At 37.3% G+C, this 17,518-nt stretch overlaps 1 protein-coding gene across 6 annotated transcripts in view; it reads right to left on the reverse strand.

The window, feature by feature from the left end:
* Positions 1-17,518, reverse strand: part of LOC106973620 (BEN domain-containing protein 5) — a 1,423,832-nt gene that overhangs the window by 1,283,797 nt on the left and 122,517 nt on the right. The gene's annotated exons all lie outside the window — the stretch shown is intronic.

The following is a 17,518-nucleotide window of genomic DNA, read 5'->3' on the forward strand; positions in this document are numbered from 1 at the left end:
CATAGAAGTTATATTTCCTAAAAGGAACTTTAATTTTTTTTTAATTTAGAAGTTTAACTTCCACCTAAGATGTAGAAAGTTGGAAAAATCATACCTTATACCTTAAAAATACATATCCCAACAAAGAACAAAATCATAAGTTTAAAAAATTCTATCAGAAACAGAGATTACAAGGCAGCTATAATCTGATGTCCAAGGAAAGTTAGGACCCAGAGCACAGGAGAAAGAACTGGTAGGTGTCATACCAGTGAGTAAACAGAATGAGGCCTAATTTTTTTTAACTACTAAAAGTCAAGTATAGGAAAAATGACAGTGTAGAACCTCACAGAGACATAGACACAAAGGGAATTCACAACCACTAGCAGTCTCTCCTATACATGCCTTTTATCAGGTGTTTAAGAGAAAGATTGAGGACAGGGCAGAAAACTAGAAAATGCCTCTCACTGTAATGCAGGACTGGAGAAGGGGAGGGACTTCTCTTATAAAAGAGGCATAGGGGCACCTGGGTGGCTCAGTTGGTTGGGCGTCCAACTTCGGCTCAGGTCATGATCTCACAGCTTGTGAGTTTGAGCCCGGCGTCAGGCTCTGTGCTGACAGCTCAGAGCCTGGAGCCTGCTTCAATTCTGTGTTTCCCTCTCTCTCTGCCCCTACCCTGCTTGTGCTGTCTGTCTCTCATAAATGAATAAACGTTAAAAAAATTTTTTAAAAAAAGAGGCATGAAGCCCCCCCCAGTATCCTTTTCCCTTATGGGGAAAAAAAAGCCACTGGGGGAGAAAGATCAAACCTTAAAACCCCATGCATGAATAAGATTCCAAAATAGGAGGAGGAGCAGCAAAAGAAAATATCCTCTATACCTGAAGGAGAGGAAGACAAGACTATCTCACACAAGACCCATCAATGATTCAAAGCATAGATGAAAGAGGGAAGAGAGATGGAATCATTGAAAAAAATCACCGCAAGACCAGAGCATATAGGACCCGCCTAAGACCTAAGAAAGACCAAGACAACAGAAATATTCTTGCTTCCTCAATACCAAGATAGCAAGCACTAAAAACTATAGTAATCTACTTCTAGAGATGAGACAAATCCACAGAAATAAACCCTCTCTGTAGCAGGTGTAACCAGGGAAGGACCAAAGTTTAGGGTGGAGCAGATGACTGGGGAAAAATTCTCAATCTCTCTAGCCCTATTCATCAGGAATAAAGTAACCCTAAAGACTCTACCAAAAAACATTTGATTACATATTGATACAAAATCAATACATAGAAATCTAAATCAATATACAGAAATATTCTTGGATTTCTATATAACAATAATAAAATAGCAGAAAGAGAAATTTAAAAAAATTTGAATTGACAATTGTACCAAAAGTAATAAAATACCCAGTAATGAACTTGACTAAGGAGATGTAAGATCTATATTCTGAAAACTATAACACACTGATAAAAAACTGAAGATGATACAAACAAATGGAAAGATATTCCATTTGGAAAAACAAGAATTGTTAAAATCTCCACACTACCCAAAGCAGTCTACATATTTAATGCAATCCCTACCAAAATACTAACAACATTTCTCACAAAACTAGAACAAATAATCCTAAAATTTGCATGGAACCACAAAACACCCTGAACAGCCAAAGTAATCTTGAAAAAGGAAAACAAAACTGGAGGTATCACAATCCCAGATTTCAAGATATACTGAAAAGCTGTAGTAATCAAAAGAGTCAGATACTGGTACAAAAACAGACACATAGACCAAGAGACTAGAACAGCCAGCCAGAAATAAATTCATGATTATTTGGTGAATTAATCTTTAACAAAGGAGGCAAGAATATGCAATGGGAAAAAGACAGTCTCTTCAACAAATTGTGTTAGGAAAACTGGACAACTCCATGCAAAAGAATGAAACTGAACCACTTTCTTACACCATACACAAAATTAAACTCAAAATGGATTTAGGACCTAAGTGTGAGACCTGAAACCATAAAAATCCTAGAAGAGAACACAGAGCGTAATATCTCTGACATCATCCACGCAACATTTTTCTAGGTATATCTCCTCAAGGAAAGGAAATAAAGCCAAAAGAAACTATTGGGACTACATCAAAATAAAAACATAAAAAAACTGAACGAAAAGACAGCATAACTGAGTGGGTAAAGATGTTGGAAAATAACATATGTGATAAAGGATTAGTATCCAAAATATATAAAGAATTTATAAAACTCAACACCCAAAAAACAATCCAATTTAAAAAAATGGCCACAAATCCTGGGAAACTTAACAGAAGACCATGGGGGAGGGGAAGGGGGAAAAAAGTTACAGAGAGGGAGGGAGGCAAACCATAAGAGACCCTTAAATACTGAGAACACATTTAAAAATTAAAAAAAAAAAGGGGGGGGGGGGCGCCTGGGTGGCTCAGTCCGACTTCAGCTCAGGTCACGATCTCGCGGTCGGTGAGTTCGAGCCCCGTGTCGGGCTCTGGGCTGATGGCTCAGAGCCTGGAGCCTGCTTCCGATTCTGTGTCTCCCTCTCTCTCTGCCCCTCCCCCGTTCATGGTCTGTCTCTCTCTGTCTCAAAAATAAATAAACGTTAAAAAATTTTAAAAAAAAACACTGAGAACAAACTGAGGGTTGATGGGGGTGGGGGAGAGGGGAAAGTGGGTAATGGGCATTGAGGAGGGCACCTGTTGGGATGAACACTGGGTGTTGTATGGAAACCAATTTGACAATAAATTATATTTAATATTTTAAAAATGGTCACAAGACATGAACAGAAATTTCTCCAAAGACATAAAAATAGCCACCAGACACATGAAAAGATGACCAACATCACTCATCATCAGGAAAATGCAATGAAAACCACAATGAAATATCACCTCACACCTGTCAAAATGGTTAAATCAAAAACACAAGAAAACAGTGTTCATGATGATTAGGAGAAAAAGGAACCATCGTGCACTGTTGATAAGAATATACAATGGTGAAAGCTGCCAGCAGCTGGCCCAAGCGAGAGGGAGCAGACGGTGGTTGGAGCAGCGCTGGCAGCCAAAGTGCAGAGGGACAACAGCCCACTGCGGAGAGATGCTGGGCATGGCGTCAGGAATGACCAACAGAGATGGTTGAGATTCAGGGGAAAATGGCGGCATGGGAGAATGCTGGGCTCACCGTGTCCTGCTGATCACTAAAATTCCACCCACATCTGCCTAAATAACCCAGAAAACTGCCAGAAGACTAGCAGAACAGATTCTCCGGAGGCAAGCGCAGAAGAGAAGCCCATGAAAGAGGGTAGGAAGGGTGGAGAGGCAGTGCGCACTACAGGGACTGGTGGGAGGGAGCCAGGGCAAAGGGGCAGCCCACCAGCAAAGCAGAGCCCCCGAGTCTAGCTTACAAAAGCAGAGGGGCCGGACGGAGGGTGTTCTGACAGCAAGCGGGACTTAACATCTGGAAGGTTATAAGTTAACAGCTCTGCTCAGAGAGCGTGGGAGGGCTGGAGGACAATGGGAGGGAGAGTTGTTGAGCCCCGGACCACAGAGCTCGGCTTGGCGGGGAACAAAGGCACTCGCCAGCACCATCTCCCTCGCCCATCCCCCAGCCAAAATCCCAAAGGGAACCAGTTCCTGTCAGGGAACTTGCTTGCACTGCACAAACACCAAACACTGTGCTTCTGCGGATCCACCCCTCTGGCAGCGGCAGCGGGTCTGACTGCCTCCCGGTGCCGCAGGGCCCCTCCTGAAGCAGATCACCGAAGGATAAGCGAGCTGACCGTGCCCCTCCCGCCCCTGTGCACCTTTCCTATCCACCCCAGCTAATAGCCAGATTCCCAGCACCATAAGACTGGAAGTGTGCAAGTAGCCCAGACGGGGCACACCACCCCACAGTGAATCCCGCCCCTAGGAGAGGGGAAGAGAAGGTACACACCAGTCTGACTGTGGCCACAGCAGTGGGCTGGGGGCAGACATCAGATCTGACTGCAGCCCCGCCCACCAATGCAAGTTATTCAAGACAGCACAGGGGAAGTGCCCTGCAGTTCCGCACCACTGCAGGGACTATCCAAAATGATGAAATGGAAGAATTCCCCTCAAAAGAATCTCCAGGAAATAGCGACAGTTAACGAACTGATCAAAAACGATTTAAACAATATAACAGAAAGTGAATTTAGAATAATAGTCATAAGATTAATCGCTGGGCTTGAAAACAGTATAGAGGACAGCAGACAATCTATTGCTACAGAGATCAAGGTAGTAAGGAACAGCCAGAAGGAGCTAAAAAATGCTATCAATGAGCTGCAAAATAAAATGGAAACGACCACACCTCGGATTGAAGAGGAAGAGGAGAGAATAGGTGAACTGAAAGATAAAATTATGGAAAAAGAAGAAGCTGAGAAAAAGAGAGATTAAAAAATCCAGGAGTATGAGGGGAAAATTAGAGAACTAAGTGATGCACTAAAGAGAAATAATCTATGCATAATTGGTATTCCAGAGGAGGAAGAGAGAGGGAAAGGTGCTGAAGGTGTACTTGAAGAAATAATAGCTGAGAACTTCCCAGATCTGGGGAAGGAAAAAGGCATTGACATCCAAGAGGCACAGAGAACTCCCTTCAGACGTAACTTGAATCCATCTTCTGCATGACATATCATAGTGAACCTAGCAAAATACAAGGATAAAGAGAAAATTCTGAAAGCAGCTAGGGATAAATGTGCTCTAACATATAAAGGGAGACTGATAAGACTCATGACGGATCTCTCTACTGAAACTTGGCAGGCTGGAAAGGAATGTCAGGAAATCTTCAATGTGATGAACAGAAAAAGTATGCAGCCGAGAATCCTTTATCCAGCAAATCTGTCATTTAGAATAGAAAGAGAGATAAAGGTCTTCCCAAACAAACAAAACCTGAAGGAATTCGTCACCACTAAACCAGCCCTACAAGAGATCCTAAGGGGGATCCTGTGAGACAGAGTATCAGAGACATCGCTACAAGCATGAAACCTACAGACATCACAGTGACTCTAAACCCGTATCTTTCTATAATAATACTGAACATAAATGGACTAAATGTGTCAACCAAAAGACATAGGGTATCAGAATGGATAAAAAAACAAGACCCATCTATTTGCTGTCTACAAGAGACTCATTTTAGACCTGAGGACACCTTTAGATTGAGAGTGAGGGGATGGAGAACTATTTATCATGCTACTGGAAGCCAAAAGAAAGCTGGAGTAGCCACTTATATCAGACAAACTAGACTTTAAATTAAAGGCTGTAACAAGAGATGAAGAAGGGCATTACATAATAAGTACAGGGTCTATCCATCAGGAAGAGCTAACAATTATAAATGTCTATGCGCCGAATACCGGAGCCCCCAAATATATAAAACAATTATTCATAAACATAAGCAAACTTATTGATAAGAATGTGGTAATTGCAGGGGACTTTAACACTCCACTTACAGAAATGGATAGATCATCTAGACACACGGTCAATAAAGAAACAAGGGCCCTGAATGAGACATTGGATCAGATGGACTTGACAGATCTATTTAGAACTCTGCATCCCAAAGCAACAGAATATACTTTCTTCTCGAGTGCACATGGAACATTCTCCAAGATAGATCACATACTGGGTCACAAAACAGCCCTTCATAGTATACAAGAATCGAAATCATACCATGCATACTTTCAGACCACAATGCTATGAAGCTTGAAATCAACCACAGGAAAAAGTCCGGAAAACCTCCAAAAGCATGGAAGTTAAAGAACACCCTACTGAAGAATGAATGGGTCAACCAGGCAATTAGAGAAGAAATTAAAAAATATATGGAAACAAACGAAAATGAAAATACAACAATCCAAACGCTTTGGGATGCAGCGAAGGTAGTACTGAGAGGAAAATACATTGCAATCCAGGCCTATCTCAAGAAACAAGAAAAATCCCAAATACAAAATCTAACAGAACACCTAAGGGAAATAGAAGCAGAACAGCAAAGACAGCCTAAACCCAGCTGAAGAAGAGAAATAATAAAGATCAGAGCAGAAATAAACAATATAGAATCTAAAAAAAATGCAGAGCAGATCAATGAAACCAAGAGTTGGTTCTTTGGAAAAATATACAAAGTTGATAAACCTCTAGCCAGGCTTCCCAAAAACAAAAGGGAGATGACCCAAATAGAAAAAAATCATGAGTGAAAATGGAATTAATACAACCAATCCCTCAGAAATACAAGCAATTATCAGGGAATACCATGAAAAATTATATGCCAACAAACTGGACAACCTGGAAGAAATAGACAAATTCCTAAACACCCACACACTTACAAAACTCAATCAGGAGGAAATAGAAAGCTTGAACAGACCCATAACCAGCGAAGAAATTGAATCAGTTATCAAAAATCTCCCAACAAATAAGAGTCCAGGACCAGATGGCTTCCCAGGGGAGTGCTACCAGACATTTAAAGCACAGATAATACCTATCCTTCTCAAGCTATTCCAAAAATAGAAAGGGAAGGAAAACTTCCAGACTCATTCTATGAAGCCAGTATTACTTTGATTCCTAAACCAGACAGAGACCCAGTAAAAAAAGAGAACTACAGGCCAATATCCCTGATGAATATGGATGCAAAATTTCTCAACAAGATACTAGCAAATCAAATTCAACACCATATAAAAAGAATTATTCACCATGATCAAGTGGGATTCATTCCTGGGATGCAGGGCTGGTTCAACATTCGCAAATCAATCAACGTGATACATTACATTAATAAAAGAAAAGATAAGAACCATATGATCCTGTCAATCGATGTAGAAAAAGCATTTGACAAAATTCAGCATCTTTCTTAATAAAAACCCTCGAGAAAGTCGGGATAGAAGGAACATACTTAAACATCATAAAAGCCATTTATGAAAAGCCCACAGCCAACATCATCCTCAATGGGGAAAAACTGAAAGCTTTCCCTCAGAGATCAGAAACACAACAGGGATGTCCACTCTCACCGCTGTTGTTTTAACATAGTGTTGGAAGTGCTAGCATCAGCAATCAGACAACAAAAGGAAATCAGAGGCATCAAAATTGGCAAAGATGAAGTTAAGCTTTCACTTTTTGCAGATGACATGATATTATACATGGAAAATCCGACAGACTCCACCAAAAGTCTGCTAGAACTGATACATGAATTCAGCAAAGTTGCAGGATACAAAATCAATGTACAGAAATCAGTTGCATTCTTATACACTAACAATGAAGCAACAGAAAGACAAATAAAGAAACTGATCCCATTCACAATTGCACCAAGAAGCATAAACTACCTAGGGATAAATCTAACCAAAATGTACAAGATCTGTATGCTGAAAACTATAGAAAGCTTATGAAGGAAATTGAAGAAGATATAAAGAAATGGAAAAACATTCCGTGCTCATGGGATGGAAGAATATTGTAAAAATGTCAATACTACCCAAAGCTATCTACACATTCAATGCAATCCCAATCAAAATTGCACCAGTGTTCTTCTCGAAACTAGAACAAGCAATCCTAAAATTCATATGGAACCACAAAAGGCCCCAAACAGCCAAAGTAATTTTGAAGAAGAAGACCAAAGGAGGAGGCACCACAATCCCAGACTTTCGCCTCTACTACAAAGCTGTAATCATCAAGACAGCATGGTATTGGCACAAAAACAGACACATAGACCAATGGAATAGGATAGAAACCCCAGAACTGGACCCACAACAGTATGGCCAACTAATCTTTGACAAAGCAGGAAAGAATATCCAATGGAAAAAAGACAGTCTCTTTAACAAATGGTGCTGGGAGAACTGGACAGCAACATGCAGAAGGTTGAAACTAGACCACTTTCTCACACCATTCACAAAAATAAACTCAAAATGGATAAAGGACCTGAATGTGAGACAGGAAACCATCAAAACCCTAGAGGAGAAAGCAGGAAAACACCTCTCTGACCTCAGCCGCAGCAGTTTCTTACTTGACACATCCCCAAAGGCAAGGGAATTAAAAGCAAAAATGAACTACTGGGAACTCATGAAGATAAAAAGCTTCTGCACAGCAAAGGAAACAATCAACAAAACTAAAAGGCAACCAATGGAATGGGAAAAGATATTTACAAATGACATATCGGACAAAGGGCTAGTATCCAAAATCTATAAAGAGCTCACCAAACTCCACATCCGAAATACAAATAATCCAGTGAAGAAATGGGCAGAAAACATGAATAGACACTTCTCTAAAGAAGACATCCGGATAGCCAACAGGCACATGAAAAGATGCTCAACATCGCTCCTCATCAGGGAAATACAAATCAAAACCACACTGAGACACCACCTCACGCCAGTCAGAGTGGCCAAAATGAACAAATCAGGAGACTATAGATGCTGGCGAGGATGTGGAGAAACGGGAACCCTCTTGCTTTGTAGCAACATGGATGGAACTGGATAGTGTTATGTGCTAAGTGAAATAAGCCATACAGAGAAAGACAGATACCATATGTTTTCACTCTTATGAGGATCCTGAGAAACTTAACAGAAACCCATGGGGTTTCTGGGAGAGGGGAAGGAAAAAAAAAAAAAGAGGTTAGAGTGGGAGAGAGCCAAAGCATAAGAGACGCTTAAAAACTGAGAACAAACTGAGGGTTGGTGGGGGGTGGGAGGGAGGGGAGGGTGGGTGATGGGTATTGAAGAGGGCATCTTTTGGGATGAGCACTGGGTGTTGTATGGAAACCAATTTGACAATAAATTTCATATATTGAAAAAAAATTAAATTAAAAAAATATATATATATATACAATGGTATGGCCAGTACGGAAAACAATATGAAGATTCCTCAAAAACTTAAAACTAGAACTACCTACCATATGATCCAGTAATCCCTCTACTGGGTATTTTCCCAAAGAATATGAAAACACAAATTCAAAAATATATGTATAACCCTATGTTTGTTGCAGCATTATTTTTAATAGCCAAATTATGGAACAACCCAGTGTCTACCAACAGATGAATGGATAAAAAAGATGTGATATATATAAAGGGATATTATTCTCCATAAAAAAAAATGAAATCTTACCATTTGCAACAACATGGATGGATCTAGAGTATATAATGCCAGGAAAAATAAGTCAGAGAAAGACCAATACCATATGATTTCATTCATGTGGAATTTTAGGAACAAAACACATCAGAAAAGGCAAAAAGAGACAAACAAACAGACTTTTAAATACAGAGAACAAAATGATGGTTACCAGAGTGTTGATGGGTTGGGGGGATGGGTGAAATAGGTGAAGGGGATTAAAAGTACACTTACCATGATGATGAGCACTGAGTAAAGTATAGACTTGTTGAAACACTATATTGTAAAACATTGTATATTAATTATACTGGAATGTTAAGATTTTGTAATTTTAAAAATAAAGAAAGAAATTAAAATGTTAAAAAAAAGTAACGCTAGAAGAATTTAAAGTCAATGATAAATTTAAGATAACCACAGCAACAATGAAACTTAACCCAGCTTAATTCTTGATGAGAGTGACCTAGCCCTCAAACAAATGCCCTACGAGATGAGGTGTATCCATTTCCAGAGACAGTTTTTACATCATTGTCTACTGTTCTATACTGGGAGTCAAGTATGCAATAAAAAAATTGTGGAACATACAAAAAATCAAGAAAAAACAATCTACTCTCTATAAAGAGCAATATATATAGAAGTAGACTCAGAAATGACTAGGGGCACCTGGGTGGCTCCTTCAGTTAGTGTCCAACTTTGGCTCAGGTCATGATCTCACTGTTGGTGGGTTTAAGCCCCGTGTCAGCGTCTCTGTTGACAGCTCAGAGCCTGGAGCCTGCTTCAGAGTCCGTGTCTCCCTCTGTCACTGCCCCTCTCCTGCTCATGCTCTGTCTCTCTCTCAAAAATAAAAATTAAAAAAAAAATGACTAAACATTGGAATTATCAGACAATGAATTAAAATAACTAAGACTGACATGCTAAAGCCTCTGGTGGAAAAGGAGGACAAAATGCATGAAAAAAATGGAGAATTTCAGCAGAGAGATGGAAACTACAATAATGAGCCAAAGGACATGCTAAAACTAAAAAACACAGTAACAGCGATGAAGACTTTCTTCAGTGTACTCATCAGTAATCTTGACACTGATGAGGAAATAATTACTGAACCCTAGCTCAACAGAATAGAAATAAGCTGAACATAAATACAAAGACAATAAAGAAAAGAAAAAGAAAAAAGAAAAAACACAGCATCCAAAAGTTGCAGAATAATACCAAAAAATCTAACATATGTATAACTAAAATTCTAGAAGAAGATGAGAGAGAATGGAGCAGAATACTTGAAGAGATAACACCTGAGATTTTCCACAGTTAATTAAAAATATTGAGCTACTGACCCAAGAAGCATCAAAGAAAATATTTATTTTAAAACTTGATAGATCATACGTGAAAATACAAATTACATGCGATAAAAAATTACAGTACACTACTCATAAAAAACTGTGCAAACCAGAAATCAAAAGAATGACATCTTTAAATTACTGAAAGAAAAATACCTTCAAAAAAATTAAGGCCAGGGGCACCTGGGTGACTCAGTTAGTTGACTCTTGATTTCACCTCGGGTCATCATCTCACTGATAGTGGGATTGAGTCCTGTGTTGTACTCTGCACTGACAGTGTGGGGCTCTCTTGGGATTCTCTCTCTCCTGTTCTCTGCCCCTCCCCCGATCATGCTCGTTCTCTCTCTCTCTCTCTCTCTCTCTCTCTTTCTGTCTCTCTCTCAGTTTCTCTCTCTCCCCCCTCAAAATAAATAAATAAACATTTTTTTAAAAATTAAGACCATAATGCAAGTATTTTGGGGAAAACAAGAGATGAGAAAATTCATTATCAGCAGTCTGATATTGTAAGAAATGTTCAAGAAAGTTCTTCTGGCCAAAAGAAAATGATAACACATACAAACTAAGATCCACACAAAGAAATGAAGAACTCCAGAAGTGATAATGAAGGTAAATACAAATATTCTCATCTTTAATACTCCAAAAGATAAATGACTATAAAGAAAAAATAGTAGCAATTTATTATGAGATTACACCCACGTGTAGAAGCCAAATATATAGCAGAAGTAGCACAAAAGATGGGAGGGAGCAATTGGAAGTATGCTGTTTTAAGTTTCTTGAACTAAATAAAAAGCTGTATAATATTGTTTGAAAGTAGACGAACTATAATAAATTAAAGATGTATACTGAAAAGCCAAACACCAAAGAAAAGATCATATACTAGTCAAAAGTGAAGATAAAATAAAATTTTAAAAAATAGCCAATCAATCCAAAAGAAGGCAGAAAACAAAAAAAGGATAAAAGGAACAAAGACCAGATGGACCAAAGAGACAAAAACTAACACAATATTAGAATTAATTTCTGAACATCAAACGGTATCTATTGACACTCTGCTAGGAAAGATAAAGAAATAGTTTATATACATTATTCTCCACTTCCTTAAGAATTTTTAGTAGTTCTATTACTATTATTATTCTGTTGAGATGATTATCAATTGAGGAGTATTCTTAGAGGGCATTTTGGACATCTATTGAGGTTTGTCTTTGTTTTCAAAATGGTGAAAGAGCACTGATGTCATTTGGTTGGTGGAAACCAGCTAGATGTATTGTAAAGTAGAGGAGAGTCCAGTACAACTTTCAAATCTCCTATATAGGCACTAATATACGTAAAAATCCTATTTATAATTATGTGAGTTTAGAACTTAATGCTGTTATACACACTTTGTATGATTTTATAAATACCGATTTTTTTTCAAGAATACAACTACCATGTAAACCAAGAAAGGATTATAATTTTTGTTCATAATTTTAACCAGAAGTATCACCATTTTAGGAAATAATGTCACCAGTAGCATTGTCACGCAGTGTTATTTGATTCACTAATATAACACTCCTGTATCAGTTAATATTGGTAGCAGTTGTATTTATAGTGATTCTACACACAAATGAAAACATTAGAACTCTACCGTGTTTTCCCTATGCCTGGACATATACATATCCTTGTTTTTCCTTGTGGATAAATCCTACTCACACTAAGGACCTACATACAATATCATCTCCTCTGGGAAGTCTTACCTGACTTTCCCAAAGTCATTGTTCCTCTCTGTGCCCATAGCATCTTATTTATACCTTTGCTGTAGCAGTAATACCTTTTTATCATTAACTATATGTGTCTTTTTACCCATAGTTATTGTGGTTTCTCATCAGAAGAATCTAATTCCTTATCTTTTTATCACTACTTTCTCTCTCTCCACCTCAGATATGACACAATTCTTGGCACAATGTCAGTAATCTATAATATTCACTGAATTACTAAACACAAATTTAGGAGCTAAATTTGAGTTCAATATTGAATATTAGTTTTTATATGTCTGTTGAGAGCACAGGGAATACATGATATATTTTAAATTCATCAAAAAGAAACAGGAAAAAAGAGAGAGGGAGAGAGGGAGGCAAACCACAAAACAGACTCTTAACTACAGAGAACTGAGGGTTGTTGGAGGGGAGGTGGGTAGAGGAATGGGTTAAATGGATGATGGGTGATGGGTATTAAGGAGGGCACTTATTGTGGTGAGCACTGGGTGTTGTATGTAAGTGATGAAGTACTAAATTCTATTCCTGAAACTAGTATTACACTACATGGTAACTAACTGGAATTTAAATAAAAACGTGAATTTAAAAAAAAAAAACCACAAAGATTGATTGTGGCATTCGATAAAAACTATGATTCAAGGAGCAGTAAGAAGTGTCAAACTAACAACCCCATTTACCTGAAACACTATTTAGATTTTATCATGGACACTACTGCTAATATTTGAAGTGAGACATAGTCATATACAGTGGTATAGACACTTACTGAATGAACCATGAGGTTTTTTGTGTGTTTCTTTTTCTATGCTTGTTAACAAATCCTGACAATAACATGTTGATCTTAAATGAGGGCATAAATGTGTAATATCTTTAAGATGTGAAGTTGCTGGACAAGGGCAGTGTGTATTACATTAGTAATACATTAGTATCATACATTAGTATCTTAATCAGATAGTCTACTTGCTTTGACATGACTGCTGTTAATTAATTTAAAAAATGTGGAGGGAAATTAAATGATTAAAATAAAAATAAATAAAGAGCACATTTAACATTTACAATTTACTAAAATAAACAGATGTGATGTAATAAGACCAAATAGTAAAAGAAAGCAAGATACCACAAAACATACATGCACTGACACAAAGACTAAAAAGGGAATAGGGTGAAACTACAGTCCATAATGTTAATTCAGTTCATTGGTTGATCATTTGAATACAGGAGGCAGGAGATGCAGTTATTTGTTCTCAGAAAAATCATATCTTAATTACATAACGCGTGTATATAAAGTAATTAAAAATAATGGCATTTACATTAGTACAAAACAATCCAAGTTGGCATGGAATAATGGAATAGTAGTTATAGAACAATAATTTTAAATTTCTTGACTTCTGTGCATTTTAATGTTCAGCCAAATAGCTGTTTTACCCATATTTTGGAATCCAGTCTCTTCATTCTTATAATGCCCCCACATTTAGTTAAGGCAGCATGAATTAGTAGTAAGAATTTGGATTTCAAATCAACATAGATTTGAGGCTGCATCCACCTAATGCAGATACATATGCAATACAACCTTTGTTCAATAATTTAACATAACCTCTAAGTCTGTTTGCTTAGAGTCTTATGTTGTTATAAAGGTTACAGAAAATATATGTAAATCACCTAGAACATAGAATTTACTCAGTAAGTAGCTGGTTATTATTACTATCATCATTATCATTACCATCATCATCATCATTAAGATACGTGTATTTCAAAGAAGTGTATTTAAAAAAATAATAAAAGATGCAAACTTATAAAGTATAAGGGAGGATTCAGAAAGGAAGGGAACAATTGGAATTTAAATCCATAAAGAATGTCTTAGTAGAAGTCTTTTCTTTGAAGTAAACACTGAATAAGCAGCATCCAGTTAAATTACACGCTATAAAACACCCTTATTGTAGTGTATAAAATATTTGCCTCCAAACATAGAGCCAGACTAACACAATGAATTTTCCTACTTAAAGATGTTAGAAAGAGAGAAAATAAAAAATAAAACAATTGAGGTTTAAGGAAATAACTACCTAAATATAATCATGTTATTATTTGCATGCCTTTATAAAATGCTACATAGATAACAAATATTTAGCAATAAAACTTATGAACATATTTTATGGAGGGAAAAACAAAGAAACATGTAGATCTATAGATGTAGCATGTACCTTAAGAAATAATACAATAATTATATCTCATTTTATGCTAATAGGCTGCTGAGACATCTAGAAATAGACTTTAGGGCTGCATAGAATTTTTGAAATTTAAATGGGGTATGAAGATGATGGATATCACAAAGGCTGAATTTGTTCCATTTTTACACGGAGAATACTCTACAGTAGTCCCCCTTACTGAGAGGGATGTGTTCCAAAACTCCTAGTGGATGTTTGAAGCTGCAGATAGTACCAAACCCTGTACATACCATGTTTTTCCAATACATACATACATAACTATGATAAAGCTAAACTTCTAACAGGCACAGTAAGAGATTAACAACAACAATAATAAAATATAACAATTATAACAATATACTGCAATAAAAGTTACCATAGATCTTAGCAACCTCAACATATGATTTTTTTTCTAAATTTTAAGTCAGGAACTTTCACCTTCTCACCTAAAGGAAGCTCTTTAAAGCTTTTCACTGGCATATCCAAATTGCCAGCATAATTACTCTTGCAATTTGAAGCCATTACTAAGTAAAATAAGCGTTACTTGAACACAAGCATCGTGATACAGTAAATCTGATAACTGAGAAGGCTACTGAATGACTAACGGACAGGCAGGCAACCTATACAATGTAAATATATTGCACAAAGGGATGATTCACACCCTAGACAGGTTGGCAAGAGATTTCATCATGCTACTCAGTATGGCTCGCAATTTAAAAGTCATAAGTTTTGTGTTTCTGGAATTTTCCATTTAATGTTTTTCAGATCACAGTTGACCACTAAACCAAGGTCAAGGGGGAGAATGCTGTACACTAAAGTTAAAGCAATTCATATCAGACAAAAATGAAAAAAATAGGGGCAACTGATTATTTTAGTTAGTTAAGCATCTGACTCATGATTTTGACTCAAGTCATGATCTCACAGTTCATGGATCTGACCTCCATATAAGGCTCTACACTGACAGCTCATGGGGATCCCTGCTTGGGATTCTCTCTCTCCCTCTCTTTGCCCCTCTCCCACTCACACTCAAGCTCTCTCAAAATAAATAAACTTAAAAAAATATTTCAAAAAATGAGGAACACAGCTTATTAATTAAAACTGACCTTTATATGGAACATGTATTCCACCTCTCAGGCTGAAACACCTTCAAAGAGGTAACAAATTACCCCTGTGTAGAAGTGACATGCAGTTAAAGAGATCTGTCAGAAGTTCCATTATAAAGTCGTATTTCCAGGACTTCATAATTGCAAGAGAAAATTACATGAAAGATGAGACTAAAACCACAAACTCCAAGTCAAGAAAATAAATCTAAAATTCCTACTTGAGGGTGTTTTAAGAAAGAGAAATCTATTCATTTGAGAACTTTAACAACAGTAATCTAGTGCCCATTACATTGCTTCTTCCTAGCATTTTATAAAATATTATCATATTCGCTCATTACAAATATATACTTATAAGATATAGTACAAAAGCTTTCTTAAAAAATTTTTAATAATTTCCTAAATATATACATCCTAATTCTCTCTAGGCACATACATCTTTCATACAAATAAGACATCTAGATTTGTTAAGCTACAATCTTACCTAATGCATACTGAAGATCTATTATTATAACCACTCTATCTTGTGCCCAGAATTAAAGTGAATATATAAGAAAAATAAGCTATAAATTAATCATTTAATAAAATAAGGATATACTAACAATTAATACTAAAGCTGTCAAAAAGCTGACCAATGAGTTAAGAACTACATGGAAAATAAAAATATATACAATTTTTAAAATGTTCTATTTCTATAAAAATAGAAAATTCAGTACAGACAGTATAGTTTGGTGCCATATGGTATTGAGAAATGTGGACATACAGCTGAATTCTTGCTTGGTTTGTTAAATGTATGACCATGAATGAGCCCCAATTCAGTAAGCTAAGGTCTTGGATTTCCCTATTTTTACCTGACACCCTTTAAAGAAAAATGGTTGGCCCATTTTTCCCTAAAAAAGGAGTTTGCATCCAATTTCCCAATAATTTGCAATAAATTATCTCCCTCCTTTGATCTTACCAAAAATCTACTTATACCTTTTCTATTTTCTATTACAGCAACTTGCATATGCCTTAATGCCCACTTCCAAACGAGTCGCTTAAACATTAACTTTCTATTTACATGCTACTCATAGAACACGGAACCATATAGTTTTTGACTACTATTAATAGAAAAACCTGCATTTACTGTAGAACTAAAAAATGCCTGATATAAAACAATTTCAATAAATCATTTCTTAATTGAACATTCAATGGAAAAAGAATATTTAAAAGTATATTTTTCTGGGGAGTACCTGGGTGGCTCAGTTGGTTAAGTATCTAACTCTTCATTTCGACTCAAGTCACGATCTCATGGTTTGTGAGATCAAGCCCCATGTCCTGCTCTGCACTGACAGCACAGAGCCTGCTTGAGATTCTCTCTCTCCCTCTCTCTCTGCCTCTCCCCCACATGTGCTCTCTCTCAAAATAATGAAATAAAGGAAAAAAAGTATATTCTTCTGGAGGAGGGGGCCCAAAATGGCAGCATAGGAAGCTGCTAACTCATCTCTTCCCAAATACACATCAAATCTACAGCTACATATGGATCACTCCCTGCTGAAAAAGACCCAAAAACTGGATGAAATGTTGTGCACAACAAAGGACAAAAATACTACAATGAGACAGGTAGAAGAGGTAGAGACACAGCCTTGGCAAAAACCCCATACCCATTGTGGCTACACACAATAAGAAGGGATCTCACCACAGAGGTCCTTCTCTCAGAGGAGAAAGGGGTTGGTGCCCAATACAGGGCACTCCAGCAGCTGGGATCTGTACTGGAGAAATGAGCCCCCAGAACATCTGGCTTGGAAAAGAAACAGGGCTGATGTCTATTGTCCCTAAGAGCTATAGAAAAACGAGATCCCCTCGTAAAGAACTACCAGACCCAGAGGAAAAACTAGCAGTTTAAAAAGCACCTAGACTATATGTGAGGGAGACTCATTTGCAGATCTGGTACACAGAACCCTCCAACCACCTTACTAGGATGCACAGGGAAAAATGATCCTAGCACATGCTGATGCCAGACAGTACAAGTGGCTGCAACCCCTCCCTGGCTGGAGCAGGCAAGCACAAACAGTAAAGGTGTTCTCCCACTCCTT

This window comes from Acinonyx jubatus, chromosome C1 (assembly GCF_027475565.1).
Source record: "Acinonyx jubatus isolate Ajub_Pintada_27869175 chromosome C1, VMU_Ajub_asm_v1.0, whole genome shotgun sequence".
In the NCBI taxonomy this organism is placed as follows: domain Eukaryota; kingdom Metazoa; phylum Chordata; class Mammalia; order Carnivora; family Felidae; genus Acinonyx; species Acinonyx jubatus.